The sequence below is a fragment of the Pinus tabuliformis genome, chromosome 1_2 (assembly GCF_031772625.1).
Source record: "Pinus tabuliformis cultivar Carrire ecotype Pingquan chromosome 1_2, CPIR1, whole genome shotgun sequence".
In the NCBI taxonomy this organism is placed as follows: domain Eukaryota; kingdom Viridiplantae; phylum Streptophyta; class Pinopsida; order Pinales; family Pinaceae; genus Pinus; species Pinus tabuliformis.
Window position 1 is genome coordinate 748,471,304 of NC_142298.1, and position 8,467 is coordinate 748,479,770.

The 8,467-nt window shown below is 36.8% G+C and overlaps 1 pseudogene; it reads right to left on the reverse strand.

The window, feature by feature from the left end:
- Nucleotides 1-3,120: 3,120 nt before the first annotated feature.
- LOC149207931 (protein ASPARTIC PROTEASE IN GUARD CELL 2 pseudogene) lies at nucleotides 3,121-4,854 on the reverse strand (annotated as a pseudogene).
- Nucleotides 4,855-8,467: the final 3,613 nt, after the last annotated feature.

Sequence of the window (8,467 nt, forward strand, 5' to 3'; positions counted from 1 at the left end):
GATGCTTCGGCATGTATAAATATGTATTATAACATTGAAAGGAACATAATGAAAAATCAAGCTGGTAGTCTCAGTTTTGGGATCCAGGGGAAAATCTCTGTGTATATGTGTTTTATGTGTTCTGCTCTCACATTATTTATTTTCTGTGTTTTAGAATTTGTATGCAGGTAATTTCTGTATGGGGTTAAAACCTACACTATGGAGTGAAGCCATACGTTGGTCTATTCCCAAGGTACCTTGGGATGAAAGAATATGCCTCCTCTATGATACTAAGAGAGTCAGACATGAAAAGAACTTTCTCTTGGATTGTCTGAGCCTTATTCACATATGTTCTGATTTCCAAAGCATTTGCCCCAAGACCAACCTCCTTGACTTATTCAATAAGCAAAACTATAGTGAGCTCAAAAGGCTTCTTTCCCTCCTTTTTTATCACACTTTCTCTTGGATTCTCTGAGCCTTACTCACATATGTTCTGATTCCCAAAACATTTGTCCTAGGACGAACCTCTCTGACTTGTTCAATCAAAAAAACTATAGTGACCTCAAAAGGCTTCTTTCCCTCCTTTTTTATCACAGTAATAAAATTTTAAATAATCTCAATTAATTGTTTCTTTCTTAAGATCTGACCATATCGGTCTTAGTGAACGTTAATCATCATCATCATTTATGAAGCAAAGACTACATTAATTATATTTTGAAAAATATATGGGAAATAATGCCCCAGTACAAAAGTCAACGTCAAAATATCATAATAATAAAGATGTAAATTACCCATATTACACCATTAAGAAAATAATTAAAATAATTATGTATATATAAAGGTTACAGGATCCAACTACTAAAATACTTGATTAAAATTAATATTTATAATTAATTTTATTATTAAAATTATATTCACAATTAACATAGTATTTATAAATAAGATTAAAAGTATATTTATAATTACTTTCTATCACTAAAATTATATTTTTAATTAAAATAATGTAAATGGTTAATTTCATCATTCGAATTGTATTGATGGTTCGTTAGAATTATAATCATATATATAAGATTAAATGTACTAGCATGTTCTCATGTACCTAATGTCCAAAATTAGTAAAAAAAAAAATTAATCTCTTTGGCCATGTTATTGATAATTGAATTGTGTGCTGTTAGATTTATAATTTTGTAAACATGTATATTTTAGGGCAAATAGAAATACACATTTTTATATAAAGGCGTATCATTAAAAAATAATTAAATTTTTAACAATATGTTAAAGGGAAAAAAAGAAATTTGAAATTTTATGCAACAACCACCAGAAGTGCATGGTAATAAAAGGAGTTGTCTATAATGCCATTTTTTGGAGATTCTGATCACGGAATCCCGTGGAAGAAATTGAGGTTAAATATTGATTTGTTGTAGTTAAAATGGTTTTTTAACTGCATATTTGGATTCAGCACTTGAAAAACCCCTAGGACGCTTTGATTGTGCAGAAACTAGCTATCAAATTTGCGATTCTAATAAATTGCTTTCGGATTTTGACCAGAAAAACCCACCGAAAAGACTTCCAAAAAATCTCATTATAGACAACTGCGTAATAAAATCTTATGCCCTATAAAAACTGGTTCTCTCTCTCTTCTTTCTATCTCGTTCTCTAGTCATCGGACTCTGGTGGCATCCTGCCTCGTCGTCTCCTCCCACCGTTGCTCGTAGGACGATCGAGCGTTGTAAGGGCAGAAGAGTGTCCTTATGCACCACTTCTAAATAAAAATAAAAATATGTGTAATGCAAATATTATGATGTTATATTTAAGAAATATGATATGTTGCCATATGTATCATATACCATAAATGACACTCAAAACAAAATTATATGTTAAATCACAAAAAATAGTGTATAAAGAAATATATAATATTACATAGTTTAGAAGAAAATATAAAAATGAAAATGATTAAAAAAAATTACATGAGTTTCATTTCAAAGATGAGAGATAATACTCAAATACAACAACAAATGATTATAATAATGGTAATGTAAATTCCCTACATTGTTGAAGAAGAAGATCCATATGAGTGTTTAGGAAGCAAGTATTTTTATTTAAAAATAATAATTCAAACACAATTTTTATTGTGTAAGAAAATTTCATGGAATTTTATTCTATGATAATTTGGCAAAGTGGTGTTGTTTTAAAAATCTATAAAACATTTAAGATAAATGTATAAAATAAAAAGTTAAAAATTATTAAAAAAATAATTAAAAATTTATAATATGTTGAATTTTAAAAATAAAAATTATAATACATTAAATTTTAGGAAAGAGGTTTGTTGGTGGTAACACAATTGGTAAAAAGTTTGTGCTTGTGTATCAATGTGATCATAAGTTCAATTGCCCCAAACATATCTCACTAACGAAATTAAAAGAAAAAAAATGAAATTTTATGCATCATTCAAAAGCACATCAATCATAAAACCTTTTACTAAATGTGCAATGAGAACCTTTTAATGGTTTGCATGGCTATTCGTCTTTTGAATGCCATGTCATCCACCTAAAAAAGTTATATTTTACCAATTCCATGTCATATTGATCATTATGAGCGATATCATGTTGTATGATCAAACTACAACATGAAATTTTAATGTTGTCAACATAATTAAGGTTGAATATAATTTTTTAAATCTTGAGAGTAAGTTGAGGTCTTTGACATAGTGTTTTTATAAATGTAGAAAAGACAAAATCTCCCACATAGTTTTAAACACTACACTTTTTAAGATGATGAATTTTAAAAATGTTAAAATGTTAACTAAATTTTTGTCTTTACTAAATTTCTAAATTTTGATAAAAATGAATAACAATTTTGTTAATAATATCTAAATTTTAGTTAAAAATATATAGTCTCATTGTAAAAAGGCTAGAAAAATAAGTACTTCCTTTAACTATATCGGCCTCCCCTAAACTATAAATTATTTATATGTTTTATTTATTAATAATAAAATATATTCTTTGTTATAATTATATATAAAATCTTTTAAATCAAATAAAATTCTAAAAATCTCTTAAAATACAATCCATAAATTGTAATCTAACCATCAGACTCCTGCTCTAACAAACATACAGTCACACTTTCACATTAAAACATAGAGTAAAATAATTACATAAAGCAAACCTCCATAATCTCATATGGATTTTTGGAGATGGATGGTCTAGATTGCAGACTTTGAATTATATTTTTGAAATCTGATAAATAGCAACCAAGTACTATCGATCAAATATCTAAAATATTTCAAATTCTACAATTCACTGATTGTACCAGGTTGACCATTATTATTTATAATTCCTTTGGAAATAGACCATAATATACATAAGCAACAGCAGAAGATTCCGCATCAGCACTGATCGAGGGCGAAGCCAATTTGACTGTTGGTAGAATCGTAGGAAACCCCAATATGCTGCTGCTGAATATTCCCCATGATAGAGAGAGCAGAGTCGGTGGGCGCAAAGGCGAAGCAATGAGTACCCATGGTATCCACCGGAACCACGTAATTGTTAGCCGGGAGAGATAAGCTCTTCCCGTTGGAGAAGTGGAAGTCCACTCCCGGAACCATGACGGAATCATGTTGGTCCGACAGATCGTAGCAGGTGTCGAAGACGGAGTTTCCCTCGGCTCTGGGAAGATGTTGGGTACCCGCAATGAAAGCGTCCCTCATTGCTTCGTAGGCAGGCCTCTGGAGGTAGGTGAGGGTAGTGCCGGAGTCGAGGATGACACCCCCACGGCCCGACGTGTCGTCGATGGAGAAGACGTCGTCCTGGAGGTAAGTGCAGCCGACGCTGATGGCGGTGAGCGAGAGATAATAGAAGGTAGGAAGAAGGGAGTTTTTTGCCATGGGCGTGAAGAAGGAATCCTCGGGAACGGATTGCGCCCCGAATTCAAGCGTGCCGGATGACTCGGAATACCTGTCAACGAGGCAGTACGAAAATACGCCGTCCGACTGTTCCCCGAGCTGCGAGGGGAGGGATAGCGGCCCGGCCCCGAGGCCCAGAATCCCCGCTGCCCCTGCGAAGAGGCCGGTGTTGTAGCGGCCGCAGCCGATGGCCACGTCACGGACATAGGTGTCGTCGAATGTCAGCGTCTCAGTGGCCATGACCCCAATGGTGTAGGAGCCGTCGCCGTAGTCGATTCTGTAGGCGCAGCCGCCGCTGCGAGAGCAGACGTGGACGTCAAGCTGACTGCACGCATCGGAGTTGCAGCTTAAAGCGGAGAAGGAAGCGGAGGAGTAGGGGTTGAAAATGGGATCCATCTGCCGGTAACACTTGCGGCATGGCATGCACTGAATCCACGTCACGTCGCTGCCCGTGTCGATCACCATGTATTGCTCCCTTGCCGGCGTTCCCACGCCTATGCGCGTGAAGTACTCACCGCTCCCCACCGCCAGTCCCGACACGACACCGGCCCCTAAATCTTCCGCCACCTTTGCATAGCTTCCCGCCGACTTGTTCAATCTCCTCTCTATCTGCTGCTCCAGTCCCCGAATTCTTGCGGCATCCCGCTTCCGCGTCTCCTCCCACCGTCGCTCGTACGATGGGCGAGCGTTGGCGGGCAGCAGAGTGTCCCTGTGCACCACTTCCAACCTCCACGCACGCCCTTTCGCCTTCGACTCTCTTTTGTGTTCAACTCCGACAGTGGAGGAGACTTCGTCGAGCTTGTAGAAGGGCTTGGTTTTCGTGCAGCTGTGGCCGCTGTCAGAGGAGAGCGCAGACTGGAGAAACAAAAGCATCCCGAGAGTGATGAAGAAGAAGCAAAGCTCAACGTAGCGAGGCGTCATCTCCTCGTTCGTAAGGATCGTCTGGCAAAGGGTTAGATGTGTGGCGACTCAATAAACTAAGAGCTATTTAATGCATTGTAATCGTTGAATCTTCAAATTATTATATTTATAAAATATAAATTTATATTAAAATATAATAATATATTATATTTTTTAATATTTAATTTTAACTACATTAGATATTTTAAAAATCCACTTTCGTCCGAAAGCTATTGCTATAATATTTTATAATTAAAATATAAAAAGATAGCTAGAATCTTATATATTTTCAAAGAGTATTTATTGTCAAATCTCTTCATATCCCACAACTTATGGAAGTTAGGATAAGTGATTCTATGATTGTGTAAGTGGGTGATTAGGATTTCATATTAATTTAGAAAGTTTTCATTTTATAATAATAATGAAAAGATTTTCAAACAAGGTGTTTAACTAGAGAATGCAAGAGATTAGGGGCGCAGGGTGTTTAACTAGAGAATGCAAAAGATTAGGGGTGAGTTTGTCACCCCATCGCCTTACAAATAATTTAAGGGGTTGACATTGCCAACTCTCTTCATGTACTAAGCATGCCAGTGTTCCTTTCATAATTTATGGACATGGAAAGTCATACTTTGTTTCGGCTCCAACTGTAGAGCTTACCATTTGTGACTTTTATATTGTGTTAGTTCCCTTCCCTCACTGCGAGTGGGATTTCTTCTGTGGTCTTCTAATGTTGAGAGGCCCATGCATGATGAATTCCATGTAATTCTGGGGAGTTTTCTGCCTGTTTTTTCTTGAAACATGCCTACTCATGACAAACAATGTAGCTGTGGTGGTCGAGGATTGTTCGTGCCCTAGACAAGTTGATGGAGTCTGGATGGCTTGGTGCTCATAGAGAAAGCAAGATGGAAAATTAAATGACAATGTTAGATGTTTGAACAATATTTCTCACTAAATATTGTGGTTTCTTCCAAAGTTGTTGTTTTCTACTGTAGTGGTCATTACCCTATCTTTAGTTACAGAACATTCACATGTCTTGACAACATGGGTGGCTTTCTTTGGGGTACTTCCTGACTCTCTTAACTTTGTTCACATTGTTTTTGACCTTGAATTTAATGACCTCAACCTATTTTGTTATATAGTAGTTTTTGGTAACTAGCATTCTGGTCTGCATTGTTTCAACAACTGTTAGAAGCCCTGCCCTACCTGAGGAATTTTATCTGCTACCTTGCCTCTTTGTTTTGATGTCATATGCCAGTATTATTTAACTAGGCCTCACCCTAGCCTTCATTTCAGTCTTCCTCCTAATATTCCCTATTTCTGTAATTTCTTCGTTCGTTTTGAATCTTGATCTCTATAATTGTTGTTTCCCTTTCCTATGCATTATGCCTCAGAAACACATGTGCAATCATCGACGGGGAGGTGGATGTGGCCCCAAAAGTAGAACACAAACCTAGTCCCAAGCTTAGGAGGTTGTGGTCATCTTCCATTCAACTACCTCTCTCAAAACTCGCGATGGGATTCACCATCTCAAGACCGTCTTTAGCTCTACAACATTCACAAGTTTGGACAACATGGATGAATTTCTTTGGGGTACTTCTTAACTCTCTAAGCTCTATTCACATTTTGTTTTTCCTTGAATTTAATGACTTTAGTCTATTTTGTTATATAGTAGTTTCTAGTAACTAACATTCTAGTCTATGGTGTTTTAGCAACTATTGGAAGCCCTCCCTACCTAAGGAAGTTTATCTACTAACTTGCCTCTTTGCCCTGACATCATGTGCTAGTATTCTCTGACCAGGCCTCTCCCCAACCCTTGTTTCAGTCTTCCTCCTAATATTCCTTGTCTCTGTAATTCCTCCTCTGGTTTTCAGTCTTAATATTTGTGATTAATGTTTCCCTTTCTTATGCATCATGCCTCAGAAACACATGCAATCATCAAGGGGGACGTGGTTATGGCTCGCAAACTAGAACATGAGCCTAGTCCTAGGATTAGGAGTTTGTGGCCATTTTCCATTCAACTATCCCTCTCAATATTTGTGATGAGATTCACCATCTCGAGACCCTCTCACCCGATCACCAAGAATAATTTTTAGATTCTGAAATCCTTGAGGAGGTAGCCCACCAGGTTCCTGACTTTGGTCACACCAAGGGAAGATGGAGACAATACCTAAACTCCATTACCCTTCATTGATATCTAATGGAATTAGATGATTTATAGGTGGAAGAATTAATCTCTCTCCATTGGAGAAATGGAAGCCCATTATGGGAACAATCATGGAATCTTGGTCTGAAAAATCATAGAATCATGGAATCATGAAATCCACATAAATGGCAAAGAGCACCAATTGGAGAAACAAAATAATCCCAAGACTCATCAACAAGAAGCAAATCTCAACATAGTGAGGCCTCATCTCCTCATTCGTAAGGATTGTCGGGCAGAGGGTTAGATTTGTGGTGACTGAATAAACTAAGAGTTATTTAATGCATTGAGTGAGAGATCTGATATTATCGGTAGTGGATAGTCTTCCTTTGTCATTTCCATTGTATATTCTTTGCATGATAGGCCACTCAAGTTTGGAGCTTCCAATGGCTTTCTAGAGTGAGAAGGTTTGTGCTTATAAAATCAGTTTTGGAAGCCATTCTTGTATTTTGGATGTCTCTTTCATTGATCATAAAATGGATTCTCAATTTAATTCATCAATCTTGCTTTATATTTTTATGGAAGGGTTCAAAGGATGGGTGAGCTTTTCCTTGGGTAAGGTGGGACAAAATCACTTTACCCAAGAAATGGGGAGGCTGAGGGTTTAAAAAATATATTCCACTTCTCTAAACCTTTAACAACAAAGGTAGGATGGAGGCTACTAGATTTTGTAAGTATAGGGGTTGAAGTGGTAAATAAGAAATATATATATCCCTTATCTATTAAAAAATGGGTCATACTCCTAAATAAATCCAGGTCTAATGTCTGAGTGGTCTGGAACGTAATTTTGGCATCTTTCAATGTGATTGAGAGTGGTCTAGCTCAGAGGGATGAATCTGGTGAAAGAGTTAGAATTGGAGCGGATCCATGGATTGGATGCAATGCAAACTACTGGTTGCCTTTGGCCTTAGTGGAATTTCTGAATGACAATGAAAAGTATACCTTGAGCCAAGTGGCAGATCCAGAAAGCACATATTTGTGGGCTCAATGATGGGCTAGTGCTACATAATTAACTCTACCTAATGCTTTTACATCCCATTGTTGGGATTATATAAACGCTCTCAATATCTCACATGTTAGAAGCAGTGAGAATGTAGATTCTTTATGGTCAGTTCATGCTTTGTTTACTCTCCAAAGATGGGTTACTTGCACATCATTTTTGATAGAGAGACGAAGAATGTGGAGTGGTGGTGAAGAAAAATTTGGAAGTTGTGATGCCCTACTAAATCAAAGTTGTTCCTATGGTGCATTCTTGAAAATAAGGCCCCCATAGGGGACAATTTATAGAAAAGATGTTTCATGGGGCCAAGTTGGTGTGCTCTATGTAAAAACACAAAGGAGATAATTTTTTATTTATTATTTGAACGTCTTTATTCCTCTATAGTATGGAGCACAGTAAGCATGAATTTATATTTAAATCTCGGATGGTAGGATCCTTCATGCAAAGATGCCTAGAAATCGTGGTGGGAAAATGCAGTCCCAAAAAA